Source organism: Rhipicephalus microplus, chromosome 4, assembly GCF_043290135.1.
Source record: "Rhipicephalus microplus isolate Deutch F79 chromosome 4, USDA_Rmic, whole genome shotgun sequence".
NCBI lineage: Eukaryota > Metazoa > Arthropoda > Arachnida > Ixodida > Ixodidae > Rhipicephalus > Rhipicephalus microplus.
This window is the reverse complement of record NC_134703.1, coordinates 183772935-183790181: the sequence shown is the minus strand read 5'-3', so window position 1 is coordinate 183790181 and position 17247 is coordinate 183772935. Positions and strand designations below refer to the sequence as shown.

Below are 17247 nucleotides of genomic sequence, written 5' to 3'. Positions count from 1 at the left end.
TTGTCGGCGAGTATCAAGTGTCCTCTTCGCGACGGCGGATCGAACGTCCGGGGTGCCAAAAACGTGTCGCAGCTGCTGCTGGAAGGTAGCCCAGTCGGGTAAGTCAATGACGTGGTTAAAATACCATGTCTTTGCGACTCCGGTCAGATAGAATGGGACGTAACGCAGTTTGGCGGCCTCGTCCCACCGATTAGCGACACTTACGCGGTCGTAGTCGTCGAGCCAATCTTCTACGTCTTCTCCACGACGACCAGCGAAGAGCGGGGGTTCCCGCTGATGTCCGTGTATGTAAATAGGAGGGGCAGCTTGCGTCGGTGCGTGGTTGATGACATGAGCGCCGGTAGGCTCGGTCTGGGACATGCTGCCTGACAGTGGGCGCAATCGGCGGCCTGAACGAAGCTCCAGCGGGTAGAGCGGGCTGCGGGAGGTAAGAGGACCGAAAATCCACCTCCACCACGTATGAAGTCTTGGTAGTCTGGGTTGCGACAGCGTTTAATTGAGGAAAGACCTCGCAAAACGAACGGGCAGAGCCAGTACACAGACGACGACGATGATGATGAACCAGAGTGGCAATGAGGACAAAGAGACAAGCGGATGATGGTGATTGTGATCATGCAGGGATGAGGACGATGCAAGTAACAAATGCCCACAATATATATATAATATATAGGGCCGCTGTGATAGCTCAGTGGTTAGAGCATCGAACGCGTAATTCGAAGGTCGTAGGTTCGATTCCTGCTCACAGTTGGTAATTTTTTCATCCACTTTTCTTTCTTCTTATTTATATTCCATTGATTTTAATAACTTCCCCTGTACATTCCTTGGCATTACTGTCTGTTATATCTCATTATATTGTGTTAAAAACACGGAAAAACGAGCCCTTAGGTATACACTTCTTTCCCTTAATATATATATATATATATATATATATATATATATATATATATATATTGTAAGATGGCGTCGAGTACACTCAAGGCTCTCCTTTATTGACTCGAGTATATGCCCCACAACATAAACTTGACTGGTGATGATGAGTGTGTACAGATGAAAAGATGGGACGCATTATTAATGCTCACACTTATTTTCCCCGCGCACTTGAGTGGCCGGCCCGGCCGAGACTTAGGCGGGAAAGGTACGGCGCACAAACGGTTTAAGACGTGAAACGTGGACTATCTCGGAGGCACGCTAATGACGGTCCGAGGAACTCTCGACGGGAGTGACGAGGTAATTGACAGGACATGTGCGTTCACAAACAACGTAAGTTCCTAGAAAGCGTGACTGAAACTTTTCACACAATCTGGGTGTCCGAACAGGCGTCCAAAGTAGTACTTCATCTCCAGGTCGGAAGGTGACGTCTCGACGAAAGCTGTCATAGCATTGCTTGCGGTCTTGTTGACTGGCCTCCGTGTTTAGTTGAGCACGTTGCCGTGCCTCAGCAAGCCTGGAGACGAAATGTTCTGGCGTAGCCGTTGACGTTTTTGTGATTACATTGAAGAAAGAGGCGTCAATGGTGAATGTCGGCGCACGACAATAGACGAGGAAGAAAGGTGAGTACCCGGTGGTTCGTTGAACAGCGGTGTTGTGTGCAAATGTTACGAACGGCAAGATTTTGTCCCAATTATTGTGGTTCATATGATGTGCATGGATATTTCGATTAGAGTCCGGTGGAATCGCTCTGTCAGCCCATTTGTCTGCGGGTGGTAAGCGGATGTAGTCTATGAACTGTGCCACAAGTTTTTAGGATTTCGTCGAGAATTGTTGACAGGAAGACCTTGCCTCGGTCACTTAACAACGCGCGAGGTGCACCATGACGCAACACAATGGCTTCTAAAAAGAAGGTGGCAACGTCTGAGGCAGAGCTAGTACGTAGAAGAGCGGTCTCCACGTATCGTGTGAGGTGGTCGATGGCTGTGACGATCCAGCGATGGCCCGCTGGCGTTACGAGAAGTGGCCCGACGAGGTCTATTCCGACAACGACAAAAGACGTGTCGGGACATGGAATGGGTTGTAATAAGCCAGCAGGAGCTGAAGTTGGTCGTTTCCGGCGTTGACAAAGTGCGCAAGAAGCGACATAATTAGCCACAAAGGTAGAAAGACCAGGCCAGAAAAAACGGCTCCTAACGCGGCTGTAGGTATTTTAAAATCCTAAGTGTCCAGCTGATGGGTCGTCGTGCAATGCTTCGAGAACTTGTTTTCGCAGCGAACGGGGGAGTACTGGCACCCACCGATGCCCATCCGCATTGTAGTATAGTGCTGCAGGACATTGTTCTCTACCTTGAACAGCCGTAGCTGACGACGTAGTCTGGTATTAGGTGGAGAAGGCGAGCCATTCAAGTATCCGATGATGTGGTTAGAGTAGGGGTCGTCACGTTGGTACGCGGCAAAGTGGGCGCTGCTGTTTAAAGGTAGTGACCCAGCAAATGCCAGGGGTGATAACGTGAGTGAAGAGGAAGCCGCTTGATCACCTGAGGGGCATTGAGGATGCGTGGTTGGAGATGAAAGTGGCAGAGGGCAGCGAGAGAGAGCGTCAGCATCCTGATGCTGTTTGCCGGACCTGTAAACAACGTCAAAAGTGTACTCTTGCAAACGCAGTATCAAGCGACCGAGGCACTCAAACAAATTCTTCAGCGAGGACAACCAGCATAGGGCATGGTGGTCGGTAACCATAGTGAAGTGGCGTCCATACAGATAAGGTCGCAATTTCTGGATGGCCCAAACGACAGCGAGACATTCCTGCTCTGTTATCAGGTATTTTTGCTCCGCAGGTGTTAGTGCGCGGCTGGCATACGCAACTACTCTCTCACGTGAAGTGTCGTCGCGCTGGAGGAGGACAGCACCGATTCCGTGGCCGCTGGCATCTGTGTGCAGGAAAGTGGGTGCACTCTCAACCAAGTGACGGAGGACGGGGTCTGATGTCAAAGCACGCTTAAGGGCTTGGAAAGCACACTCGCACTCGTCAGTCCACGTGAAATCTGTTCCTGACGTCAGAAGCTTGTGTAACGGCCCCGCAATGGCAGCAAAGTGACGGATGAAGCGGCGGAAGTAAGACGCCAGGCCCACGAAACTTCGCAATTGTTTTTGATTGCGCGGACATGGCAAACTAATTACGGCAGAAACCTTGTCGGGGTCGGGTCGAACGCCGTCTTTGCTCATCCAATACTTTGATGCTTCTGCTGGCGAAGTGTCATTTTTTTGTATTGAAGTGTAGGCCAGCGTTCGAAATGCACGTTAGAACTTCGTCCAAAAGCGCGGTGCTGTGGAAACAAAGTGCGCAAGAAGCGACATAATGCTGTGGAAAAGTAGAACAATAAATGACGATGTCGTCTAAATAACATAAACAGGTTTTCCATTAGAGACCACGTAAGACAGTATCTATCATGCGCTCGAATGTTGCTGGAGCGTTGCATAAGCCAAAAGGCATGACGTTAAATTCGTAAAGCCCGTCAGCCGTTGCAAACGCTGTTTTGTTCTTGTCTGCTTCGCGCATAGGTATTTGCCAATACCCGCGTCGGAGGTCGAGGCTGGAGAAATATTCTGCGCCTTGTAGGGAGTCCAGGGCATCATCTATGCGTGGCAACGAATATACGTCTTTTTTCGTGATCTTATTGAGCACTCTGGAATCAACACAAAAGCGGAAGGAGCCATCCTTTTTCTGGACCAACACCACAGGAGACGACCAGGAGCTGGATGAAGGTCGAATAATATTCCGTTTGAGCATGTCAGCGACGTTTTCCTCAATGATTTGCCGTTCCGCCGAAGAGAGACGGTATGGGCGGCGGCGTACAATGGAGCTGCCTTCGGTTTCGATGCTGTGCTCTGCAACGGAGGTGCGGCCCAGAACTTTGCAATGTACATCAAACGAAAGGCTATGCTTTTGGAGGTCTAAGAGGTCTCTCTTTTGCTCGGCAGTGAGGTGAGGACTTGTGGTGTCATTTAAGGCAACAGTCATAGCCTTGATATCAATAGTAGCAGACAAAGGTGGTGATTCTGCGTGAAAGGGAACCAGCGAAAAGGGCTCACTGTCAGCGAAGCAGCTCACAGCAGTGCCTTGGGGCAACATCATTGGCAAAGAAGTTGGATTCAAGGTGGTGACCAATGCTTTACCGTCGTTAAACCGCACAAGACCGGGTGCTATGGTAAGCCCCGCAGGCTTGGAGCGAACTGATGGAGCTATGAACTCGTCACCATTCACTATAGTATCCGAAGCGATCGTTAGGAGTTGTTCATCTCCTGGTGAATTGAAACAATCAGTGGCAGCAACGAAACGGAAGCTGTATGAATCGACATCGGATGAACTCTCAGTAGCTGACATTTGAATGACTCGCTGACGACACAGTATGAAAGCTGATGCCGAAGAAAGGAAGTCCCATCCTAAAATAACTGTGTGAGTGCACAAAGGAAGTACAGGAAACTGAATGTGGTGAAGGATGCCATCTATGAAAACGCGGACTGTGCAAACACTTGAAGGCTGAATAGGAGCTCCATCTGCGCAACGAAGGGGAGGACCATCGTAGGGCGTCCTAACTTTTTTCAAGCGGGCACAAAAGTCTGCACGAATTACGGAAAGTGATGCGCTTGTGTCCACCAGTGCCTCTGTTGGTATACCTTCAACATACACCAATAAAACATTAGATGGGCTGTCCGGAGGAGTTTGACGCAGTTCGAAAGATGCAGCTTTCCCTCCCGAAACTGCACTGTTAAGTTTTCCAGTTGGCGGTCGGGAATTGAAGTTGAAGGTCGGAGAAGAGAAGAGGAACGCCGCATCGGTGAAGGTGAGCGACTACGTGAGAACCGGGAACTGCCAACTGGGTCAAAATTCTGCGGAGATGGCGACCGACGTGTGCTGTTAGGATACAGCCGACGATAAGGTGGTCCAGTCGCGTAGAAGTCGTCCCGTTCGAGGTTATCGTAGCTTCGACGTTCGTCTCGCTGACGGCGTCAGCGAAACCCTGGATTATGACCACGGATGCCGCAATACAAGCAAGTCGGCCGCAAACTGCGCCAGGCGTTGTAAGGCTGGGAAGATGGTCGCGGTGCGAGTGAGTTGAATGAACCATGCACTTCGGGTGCTGGTAGCTGCATTGGGCGTTGCTTGGGTGCAGGTGTCCTAGCAGCAACCTGAGCATACGTTGGCATGGCCACAGGATATGAGTTCGGAACAGGTGTGACAGTCATCGAGGCCAGGCTTTGGTGGGGCGTAGGTGTCGTTGCAGCAACGTGAGCGTAACTGGGTATGGGATGTGAACTCGGAGCTGGTGTACCAGTCATCAAGGCCAGTTCCTCCTTCTCGACGTCGCGTAAACTAGTAGCGGGTGGCGTCGTTCGGATATCGAGGTGGCGAGGCGAAGCCTGTGCATGAATTTCCTCGCGGATGATAGAGCGGATCAATGCACGCAGCTCTGTTGTATTATGACTTGAGCACAGATCAGACATATCAGGTTGTACCCGAGTGGTCTGAATCTCCTCAAGGGGCTGACAGGTAGCGACAACATCGGCTAGGGTTTGTGGGTTTCGCCCCACAAGCGCATTAAAAGCGACAGTCGCAATTCCTTTTAGCAGGTGGCGCACACGGTCGTTTTCCTCCATATAGTGGTCGATGCGGCGGCAAAGGGCGAGAAAATCTTCAATGTAGGAAGTGTAAGACTCGCCAGGGCATTGAACACGTGCACCAAGCCTCTTTCTTGCAATATCCGAGCGCACTGACGGGTTGGCGAAAATGTGGCGGAGCTGACGTGTAAAGGCGGGCCATGTCGGAAAATCTGTGGCGTGGTTGAAAAACCACGTTTCTGCGACGCCACTCAAGTAGAATGCAACGTGGGTGAGTGTCGCAGGCTCATCCCAGTCGTTGATGACACTCACGTGGTCATACTCCTCGAGCCAGTCTTCAACGTCTTCACCCGGAAGCCCTGCGAACAACGGAGGATCCTTTTGAAGAAACCCTTCTCACCTGGTGACCAGGTGAGAAGGGTTTCTTGGCGGTGGGAGTGGTGGCAAAGCTGGCACGCTGGACTGGGCGGCTTGCGACATTACCGAACCCAGGTCGTTTAGGCGGTGGCCTGAACGGAGCTCCAGGGATGTGTTCTAGAAGACGTTGGGTGTCCGAGAACGCGAGAGGAGGCAGGAACCGGGCAGCACCTCCACCACTTGTAAGATGACGTCGAGTACACTCAAGGTTCTCCTTTATTGACTCGAGTATGTGCCCCACAACCTAAACTTGACTGGTGATGATGAGTATGTACAGATGAAATGATGGAACGCATAAATAATGCCCACAATATATATATATATATATATATATATATATATATATATATATATATATATATATATATATATATATATATATATATATATATATATATATATATATATACACTACAAAAGTAATTGACACGTCCAAACATGATGGCCATGACAACAAAGTCATGTATGTCATAATTTACGTCTGCCTCGCCCCGCCACGGTGGTCTAGTGGCTAAGGTACTCGGCTGCTGACCCGCAGGTCGTGGGTTCGAAACCCGGCTGGGGCGGCTGCATTTCCGATGGAGGCGGAAATGTTGTAGGCCTGTGTGCTCAGATTTGGGTGCACGTTGAAGAACCCCAGGTGGTCGAAATTTCCGGAGCCCTCCACTACGGCGTCTCTCATAATAATATCGTGGTTTCGGGACGTTAAACACCATATATCAATCAATCAATTACGTGCGCCTCCTAATATTGTGCGGATTTTAAAGGGGCATGATGCAATGATGCAATGATTTCACGGTGCCGTACAAACAGGATACAGGAAATCAGCGAGTGATACGATTCCCTATTTAAACTGAATTTACTACAATACAGAGTGATGCAAGCAAAAAATATATGCTAGCTCACCTTAGCGGACATATGAAACCATAATGCATGTTGCTTAAAAAAAGCCATCCCTTCCCTATTACAAAAACCAGTGGCACTTGCCCAGTGCCATACCTGATTACCGGCCCAGTGTGGCGCTGACACTGGGACAGTGCCACACTGCATGAGGCACGCTGGCGCTGCACACTAGGACACCCATTATTGGGCGCACATCGTAATTTAGGCTGAAACACGCACGCTGCAAAAAAAGAAAAAAAAAATTAAAAGTCAGTGCGCCGGAGTCGAACGTACTGCCTCTCCACATCACACATTTTGAGCTTGACACGCTGCCCACTACTCCACACCATCTTAAACGAAGTTCAGTTATCTAATATTTTGATTTTTTCGTTTACACACGCAGTGCTTCGTCTCTTCGTGCTCGCGCTGAATAGGTGATTGTTATCTCAATTTTTTCGAGTTGGCTCGGATCACATTCACCTGGCAAGTTCTACCACAAAGCTTTTTAGCGTAGCTGCAGATGTGTAACGGCAATCGTGGGGACTCGCTATGCGGCTAGTAATACCTATATAGAAAACAGGGTTCATCTATACTGCTCACTGAACACTGTAAATTTTGTTCCTCGATAGTTTGGAAGTATTTTCTGTCCTCCTCGTTTACGGTATGTGTATGATAGCCACAGGAATTCACTCTAACTGAAACGAGCATTAAGCTTGGTGCCGTACTTCTTGTATCACGGTTGCTGTAGAGATAGTAGATACTCAGTTAAAAAGGGTCTAATAATCGTTAAAGTGTAGTTTACATCAAAACTGACCCATGATTGGTCACGTTTTCACCTTCGACTATACAAATAAGCAGCTGAAAACACCGAGATTGGGCATTGCAGCGGATAACTGCTGCCGGTCACATGCGGATTCCTATCGTACGAGCCTCAACGACTCACTGATGGAGTAGGTTGAATTGATTATCAGGCTGATAGTAATATGATACTGTGTTTCCAGTTATAAGCTCTATTGATGCCGTTTATGAAGTACTTTGACGGAATATTATCAAACTTTAAGAAAAGCGCACCCGCACCAGGGGGGGGGGCATTTATGTGTGGGCTGGAGCCTTTTCCCCCGAATTTCTCGCATTCTCGCACCTATTCATGACAGTACCTCATTGAACCACGTGGGCAAGGCTCCTACAAAAAACCACAGGTCCTCTGGTCACTAAAATTTGTGCTTGGTAGATTGCCAGGTCTCTCTAACATATTCGACAACCACTGAGTTTTCGTTTTAGAAGCTAATTAAGACGAACAACTTCGACATGAAGGGGCAGAAAAGGAACTGCATTAACGTCCTCAGCAGCCAGTCAGTGCAATCCTAGACAGGACCCCTGGCTTGCTGTCTGCTAATCCCACGCTGTAGCCGACAGGCCACGCTTCTCTGCTCTTGCATGGACCTTCAGGATATCGTTGCACTGGTGTTCCAGTTTGGAACTCGTGATGACCTTCTCCCAATAATCTATGTTGTTGAAGCCCTGTAAAAATACTCTGCCAGAGCATGTAGGCTAATTTATCAAAATCTTCCACGCACTCTGGGCAATAATCTATGCCTGTTTAAATACTGCCAAGGAAACATCTCGATGGGTACGAACATGTGTGCAGCATTCAGAGCGTACAAGATGGCGCACCACTCAGTTTTAGATGGTAAAATAGAAAACTTTGCCACCCCCTTCTTTTAATGGACTTAATTTTATGAATCTAAGACAACATCTACTGATAAGTTTGCGTGATGAGGTGTTGTGATACTACGATCGAATTCATGAGTTCGATGGCCGCATACACCAGCTGGTTTTCCAAAGGGGTGAAACGCAGTAACAGTGTGCTCAGATTTTGGTGCAAGAATGATAGACGTGTTGGTGTTGCATATTTTAAGCGTATGATGGTATGACACTGAATGTAAACAGAAGTGACGCTCGGTGTGTGTGCACCCTCTGTCCATTGTCGTCACGCCGTATACACTTTAAATAGACTTAGGGCTTCACCTTGCGGGGGTGCAGATTTCTGCAAAGTTCTTTGCGCCATGTAGCGCACGTGTCTCGCACAGAATCCGTATTTCGGGGGTCACAACTATTGAGCGATAAGTGGCGTTGTATTCGCGAGTAGTATTCGCGAGCTGTACATGAAGACTGTCGATACTAAATGGAGGAAACGAACTCGGAAAATGTCAGGCAAGTATCTACACAACAGCAGAATACCAAGCCAAAAGGAAACATCGGTTAAGAAGAAGGTGAAGGAAACAAAGAGGGACATGTGAAAGATCAGAATTCTTAAAAAATCATCACTGGAGTTCTACCGAACTTTTAAGCAGGCAATTGCAAGAGAAAAGATCTACCATAATTCTCGGGATAGTTCTCTGCTCTTCGAGGCTAGAACGGGAGCAGCGCGGACTAAGACGTACCGAGCAAAATACGAAGGCACACACACGGTATGTAGTGAGTGTGGAGAGGACGAGAAAACGGCTGAAAATTTGATAATGTTCTGTAAAAGGCTCCACCATATGGTCAAAGATAATGGCTCCGAATTTTCCAAAGCATTGTAGTTTAGGGAAAGTGAAGGCAAAATAAACTTTAAATGGGTAGAAATAAACAGGAGGAGGCTCACTGATTGGTGGCTACAATTGAGGCGCGAGTGAAATTCAATTCCTAAAAACACAGTGATAGTACCTAACTTTATGGCTAGGTGGCGTGAGCTACCACCCTGTCTAAAGGGCACAGCACGATCAATCCCTCCATCCATCCATCCGTGATAACCACTATTATCATCCTGGTTGTTAGAGCGGCAGCACCGGTGGTGACCCCGTGACGGCAGGCAAGCCTTGGTGGTGGCAGAGAGAGTGGAGCGAGTCTCTTCGGCTGGTGGTGGTGGGCGCCAACGGTTGTCTCAAGCAAGGGTCTGCCATAGACAACACCGCGGGTTGTCTGCGGTGGGCCCTCGTGGTACCCAAGTCAAACGAGGATGACGCCGGCTTTGGTGTGTTATTGTGTTTATGTTGTTGAGTAATATTATGTAGGAATGTCGTAGCGTGTTGATCATGATTGATGTTATAAAGATTTGGCTGTTAATGTCATCGTTTTTAAAGGTAGTTAAATAAATATGTGTTTGAATTGGTTTGTTCCGACCGTGTCTGCTGTGCCCGTTCACTTCATGAGCGTGGTGTTCGCTCAACAATGCGAGACCCCACAACGTAAAAAAAGAGAAACCTTCAGGTGGCCGGAATCAATCTGGAGTCTCAATACATGGTGTGCTTTCTAATGATATGATGGTTTTGCCACGTAAATATTATGTCCTTACATGCGCCCGAACCACGGGGGGTAAAAAGCTGCCGCTATGATAACGAGTTGAAAATTAACCAAAGCATATGTAAAATGTTCGACTATTTCACGATATTTGACGCGGTCATCAGGGTCAAATCTCAGCGTAAATAAAAACATGCTCAATGTTAGTTAGTATTGCGTGATATGACAATGACGAAGCGAGCTGTCAAAAAAGCCTAATCTTAATTGGAATCAGTGAACACGCTTCGTGATCAGGCGTGCATTTTATTCGAAATGAAACATGCCCTTCAAGGAATATGCATGGTTGAAGCGGACATAAAATACTTTTTGTGTGCGCATCAATATACTTTAAAGTAGCTGCGAAAAATTTAAACTGAAATTGAACTTATCATACGACCTTGTTATAATCCGATAAAAACGGCGGCAAAAGTGAAACTCTTATCAAACTAAACACAGCGCATTAAAATGGTCCCAGGGGCTGAACAAAGCAGACACAAGTTTACTTTCTTCACACTGACCTCCAACTAAATTGAAAGCCGTGTGACAAACTTGACACTCAAGCAATAGAAATCCGAATGCTATTACAAATGCACGCGAAAGCGTAGTGGTAGTTTGCCGACAATACCGAGAAGACAGGAATGCCGCAGCAAATGCGGGTTTTTCAGTAACATACGTGTAGAATTCGCGCCATCTCCTCACTTTCAATGCCATAGATAGGCAGCTGTTCACGATCGACATTCACATAGCACTCACCCAAAGACATCGTGTTTGACTTGCTTGGTCCAGCAAAGGTTGTCAATGAAGTGCTCTCCGCTCTGATAAGAGTTTCACCATGAAAACGGTTTTATAATCTGTTTAAACCTTCGGAGCAAGTCACAAGTGACGTTGCACGTGGAGGGCCACCAGATAACATCGCGTGCAGAGCGCGTGAACGTGCTGCGATAGCGCAGGCAGAAGGCTGAGCGGGGTACCGAGCGACCGAATTTTGCTAGAAAGGCGGCGAAACGCGTGCGGTGGAGCTTCACTGGCAGAGGTTGGGATACCCATAGAGTGGCGCACACTCATCGCGTACGTATGCGTCAAGGTCACATAGGAGTCTTTGAAACTTTCACGACCGATTGGTGGCGCGACTATTCGTCCAACATGGTCGTTGAAATGATCGCCCCGCAAGAGACGATACCGGAAAGTAAACTTTTGGCGAAGACTGCAATTCTTCGCGCTTCGGTGGCCTTTGTATTTATGTTTTTGAGAAAATAAGGGATCGCTTACGCACTATATTCAGTAAATAAATGCCGAGTGTTATATTAGGAAGGTAATTTACGCAAAATTTCATCACATCGAGCAGATGAAGTAAGCGCGATAACTTCAAATCTTGAAGCTGCTGTATACTCTTGCAGAAAATGGTTGCGGCATACATTCACTGGCCTTGGTTATTTGCTTGCTAAATTTAACCTTCTTAACCATTGATGGCATTTTGGGGTGCTAATTAGTACGAACGCTTAGTATTCCTTCGGAGCATCAAGTCTCTTTGTCAAAACAGTCAGCTTTCTTTTTCTTCCTACTATCTATTTAACCTTAAAAACTAAAATATTTACAAAAATGTTAAGACCGTTCACAGCGTCGAAAAACGACCACAAACGCGTGCAAAAAAGAAGCAGCTCTGCTGTTTGAAGGACGTTCAAGACTTTAATCATCTCAACAGAGCTTACGGCCGCCTTCGCTCGGCGGTGCCACGGTACCTGGTAGTTGCGAATATTGGGCCCTCCATAATATGCTCACCGCCATTTTGCTAGCTTCACATATACCAAAGTTGGTATTGCGCGACGTGAATGAACGACGAAGGTATGACACTTGTAAAACACAATAAATATGAGATGCGTGTCATGTAACAACTTCACTACACGCCAGGCTCATGATGCGCGCGCGGTCGTTTCGCTAGCTTCACATATATCGACTTTGATATCACGTGACGTCAATGAACGACAAATGTAAATAAGACGTCCAAACAGGATAATTATCCCATTCATGTCATGTAAAACTTGACTACACGATACGCTCACATCACATTTGTAGCTGCTTCGCTATCTCCACATAAACCAAACATTGTATCAGGTGACATGAATATGCAAAAAAGTAAATAAAAAGTTCAAACACGATAACCATGACATGGAAGTCATGTAGGGCATATTTTATCCCCACCTCGTATTATTTTGCTGATTTTAAAGTGACATATCAACGTTCGTCATTTAAGCTTCGCATATCATCGATTCTCACTGTATGTGAGATCTGTCAATGTTTCTCTAATTCATCTTTTTAATAAATTACAGCATCTCGCACTCAAGCGAGCTATCTCCCTACTGCTTGACATGCACATATAGTTTCCTTTGTTATGAAATGGTGCAACTTTTCTCAGGTTTCACGGGAAATACAGGTAATGAAAGATTGTGGTGAAAGATACTGTGCACATATACAAGAGACAGAAAGGAGCAACTGGCGACTGCTACATAGACGATGACTTACCTCCAACAGCAAACATCGCAAGAATGGCTGCGTAGGCGGTACCACTATCGGTGCTATGTTCACAGATCAAGTAAGGAAGAAATATGTTCATAGGAGCTGAACATAACATCACCAGAGCCAGCATCGCTACAAAGAAAGAAAAAAATACAATTGGCCTGTCAAGGAGGCCAACAGTTCAATGCGACATACATGAAGTGCAATGTTACATCAAGTAAGGCTACCACCTCGCGCCTTCAGGACAGAGCATGGCATTGCTTAACACAATACACGGCTGGTGAGCTGAGTAAAGAAACATACGTGTGGTATACAGCATGAAGGCAGACATTACGGTAAAAACAGGAAGGTGCAAACGCATCTAGTTTTGCTGAACGATGTTAAAGTAAGGCCCGTGGAAATGCAGGCGACCTTGCACAACTTGTCAAAATAAAGATTTCTTGCTGTAGCAAGGTTGCCTTCAGGAGCTACTCCAGCGCTTTTCGAGTGAACGCAAACAGATGTCACACACTTCACTCGGCTACATACGCATAGCCAAAGAACTGATGTTGTTGATAATGGCGTTGTTGGGAACTTCGTTCCTCGGCGCAAGGGCGTCAGCACAACCAGACCCCCTTGCGACGACGCGAGTAGCGTCACATTGAAGCACACACTTTGGAACGGTTCCTAACTCCTTCCACGAACCAGAATTGTTGGTTTTGTATGTTCGTTGAAAATGAAATCTTTAAGGTTCGGCCAGTGCCAAGTACATCGACCTTGAAGGCTGCCCGGCAGGGGCTATACACACCTGTGCCCCCGGCTTCACGTTTTCGATGCCAAATGGTTGAACCAACAACAGGAACACGGTGGCTGTCATTTCGTTGCTCTTTGTCGATCTACATCTTCGTTTTTCTTCCTAAGTTTTGATCGTTTCTGTCTTCGTAGCTTTTTTGCTTCCATGCTCATCATTCACAAGTGACATTCTTTCGCAATCTTTTGTGCCTTCTTTTAAGGACGTTAGACGTGTTGACACCAAGATTTTCACAGACATCATCGACGCGAATTCAAACATCTAGTGAAGGTATGTCAAACAAAAGTATAAAAGAAATCGATGTGCTTAAAAATACCACCCATTAAAACACATACTGTGTTCGTATGTGCGCACTTCTGTTGATCCACGCTTATAACCTTCGGGCCTACCGCACTTTCTCGCAAGCTCACCCACCGGCCATTGCAACTACATTATTCTGTTGTAAAAGTCCTTCGTGTTTCTCTCTTTTTCAATTATCCTATATAAAACCTGTACCTCTCGCTACGACGCAATATTAAAAAAAACTGAGTGCTCAAGAGATGTAGCTATTGACTCTTATTGTCCGCAGTGATATGCTTCTCGTTATTTCCTGTCGATATTCATGTTTACCCCATTTATATGTTTTCTAAGCGTGTGCACATGCGTTCCTGCCGTGTTTTGAAGCCCCTAGACTCAACCCACGTCATGAAGGAGGGGGATTAAGGTAGCAAGAGCAGAGTGGCAACCGTCGTAACAGTCGTTGAATTACAGCTTCTCGAAGCGTCACGCAGGGCAGCCGTAAAAGTCAACAATCTCGCGGAAAAGCAGGCAGAAGAAAGCGAGAAGAGTGAGATCAGAAAATACGAGGAGCAAGGTGCACTCAGTAACTTGGCTGAAATCATCCGCCACCGCTACCCTTGAGCCAGTCACTTGATTCTGCTTCTGCGGAACTACATCCAACAAAAATATACCAAAATAGAAATTTCTATAAACTTTCCTTATACCTGAATAACTCCACTGTTTTTTATATTTCCAGAAATTATAATTACTCTTAGTTGTTGTCATGAGTAAAATGCGACTATGCTCAAATCATGTCCTGTGTGTGAGCCAGTACCTTAAAACTAAAACCACCAGATGAGTGCGGGAACACATTCAGCACAAAAAATTGTCTGAACAAACAGCGGTGTTGCTGCCGTAAGTTTATCTTACGCTTGTGTATTTGCGGTGTTTGTCGTTATGATGTGTGGTCGTATTCGTTGTTAGTTTTCGACTGGAGACCTATCACTTGCCACACAGAGCGGACGGCCAAAGGTGGTGTGGTGTGTTGGTGTTCCTTGGTGTGCCATAGCTTGGTGTGCCATAGCGTGATCTGCGTGCTTTGCGCGTTTCTTCATTACGCACGTTTAATCCATGATTCAATTGAATGCATCCACGGAGACACTCCACAGCTAAGTGCCTTGTCTGACGACAACGCCTATAGTGAAGCACAAGCGTGCGTCGCAGCGGATATGACGGTGAGTTGAAGGTAGTCGCCAATATGCGTAACTATGTGCGCTAATGGCGTAACGACATTTATGCAGGCAAGGCCGCCCGGGTGGCATGTTCGCATAACAGCGACCATCTTCATGAAAAGGTGTCTGATACGTAAGCGTGCATTGTGCTACTGGTAGTATAATTGCTTTTCTATGATGCTTGTTTTACACTTCTCGGGAGTGGTTGTTGTGTTTTTATCATTCAGGCTTTGTGTTGCGCCGTTTTCACTTGGCTGTGTTCTTCGCGAGATCACGTCCCAGGCTTAGCTGTCATAATGCTCGCTGTCTGCTCTAAGGTCACAGTTTCAAGCCCAGCTGCAGCAGTCGCATTTCAATTCAGGGGAATTGCTGGAGTCTCGTGTACTGTACGATGTTTGCACGCTTTAAAGACCACCAGGCAGGCGCTTAGCCAGGGGGTTTAACACCGAGCCCGTGTCCCTTAACCTTCTCCGAAAGTTTTTTCATCATATCAAGCAAATAAATGGCAATTTAGAGGGGATGCCCTCCCCTCCGAAAATTTCTGGGTACACACTTGCTTCTAGTGGTCGAAGTCTACGGAATTTCTACTACAGCAGGCTTATTACTGAACTATTGACATCTAAAACTCCAAATATTATCGGGAAACCATCTTGTGAAGCAATTGTGCAATAGCTTGTCGCCTTATAATGCGTTTCGTTGAAAGTTTTAAAATTTACCAACCGTACCCAAATTTTTTTAGGAAAGCGCAGTAGTAATAAGGAACTAATACGAAAATCAACTACAAGGCAATCGACCGAGCAGCAGCTAGAGAAGAAACGCTTGTCAAGCTGCTTAGAGGCGTTATGTATCTATGATTGCAGCAGCATCTGGCGTGCTGCAATAGTTTTAGTCGCGATAAATACCAGGAGTGCTCTGTGTTTTGGCTTTCAGTCTGGATAAACAAGGTCGGGGTGTCTAGCATTTCGAGCAAAACTTTGTCGGCCTAGTTGAAAGTTAAAGCTTGTAAATCAATGGGCCAGGTAACACGAAGTAAACGTTATAAGAGAGGGCTTGGCGCATTCGACATTTCACTGTAAAACGTGCAAAGCGTAAGCAAGTTTTGATGATGATTGATTTGTGGGGTTTAACATCCCAAAACCACCATATGATTATGAGAGACGCCGTAGTGGAGGACTCCGGAAATTTTGACCACATGGTGTTCTTAAACGTGCACCCAAATCTGAGCACACGGGCCTACGACATTTCCGCCTCCATCGGAAATGCAGCTGCCGCAGCCGCCATTTGAACCCGCGACTTGCGGGTCAGCAGCCGAGTACCTTAGCCACTAGACCACCGTGGCAGGGCCGTCAACAAGTTTTAAAAAGAGAAAGATTTTAGGCAGGAGCCAGTATCAGACTGTGCTTAGTTGATGTAAGCGTAGCTTTATAGAAAAGAAAAAAAACTTTGTATCAGTGATATTTCTGTTGCACTGTATGTATCAAAGAAAATTGTATGCCCACAACAATTCAGCTAGAATTGTCGTGCAAACGTGTTCCTGGATTTTTTGTGGGTGTTAAAGTTTATGGATAAATTAGGTATTTAGGTGCGTGCCACCCGGCTGAGGTATTTTTAACTCGCCTTCATCCAGTGAGCGTTAGTTGTTTAATTCGGGCTCCGAAATATTGAGAGGCCGAGAAAAAGGTGGGAACAGAAAGAAGGGGTACAGAGTGACGGGTGAATGATCATTGCCAACTCGCTATGAAATGCGTTTACTTACAAAATGGCCAACCCACTTGACTGCAGAGGGGCATGCCTACCGGCCAAATCGCAGTGACTGGCCTGTGTGGGTAGGCAGCGGTGCATTAGCCTCAGTCTCGGTCACTATCTCCACGGTTCCAGCCATAGCTTTCTACACGTTCAAGAAACTAGCCGACCGAGGTCAGGTTGCTTGATGCATTGCTTTCCACAAAAGTATGCCCCGCACCTCGACGGCAATGACAACGATAAAACGTATTTGTTCACAGAACGATAATATATGTGCAGAGGTACAGCTCAGAGCGAAGAACTGAGCCGATCGCAGGAAAGTGCAACTTAAGGGTATTTGTTGTTAGGTTTAGGAAACATATTAACATAGATATATTGTAACAGACTAGTAAAAACGAGAGAAGAGAAGGAGAGGAAGACGAAGAGTCTTGGCACGATTGCCGTGTGCTGACACGAACGACCATCGTTCACCTCTTGTAAATAAAACCATTTCATCACAGTTCACGGTTACAGCTGTGGTGGACGTGCTGGGTAATCGAC

General features: G+C 46.6%; 1 non-coding gene across 1 annotated transcript; it reads left to right on the top strand.

Annotated features, from left to right (window-relative positions):
* The first annotated feature begins 674 nt into the window (after positions 1 to 674).
* On the top strand, positions 675 to 747 carry TRNAT-CGU (transfer RNA threonine (anticodon CGU)). Its single transcript has one exon. It is a non-coding gene; the product is annotated as a tRNA-Thr (tRNA).
* Positions 748 to 17247: the final 16500 nt, after the last annotated feature.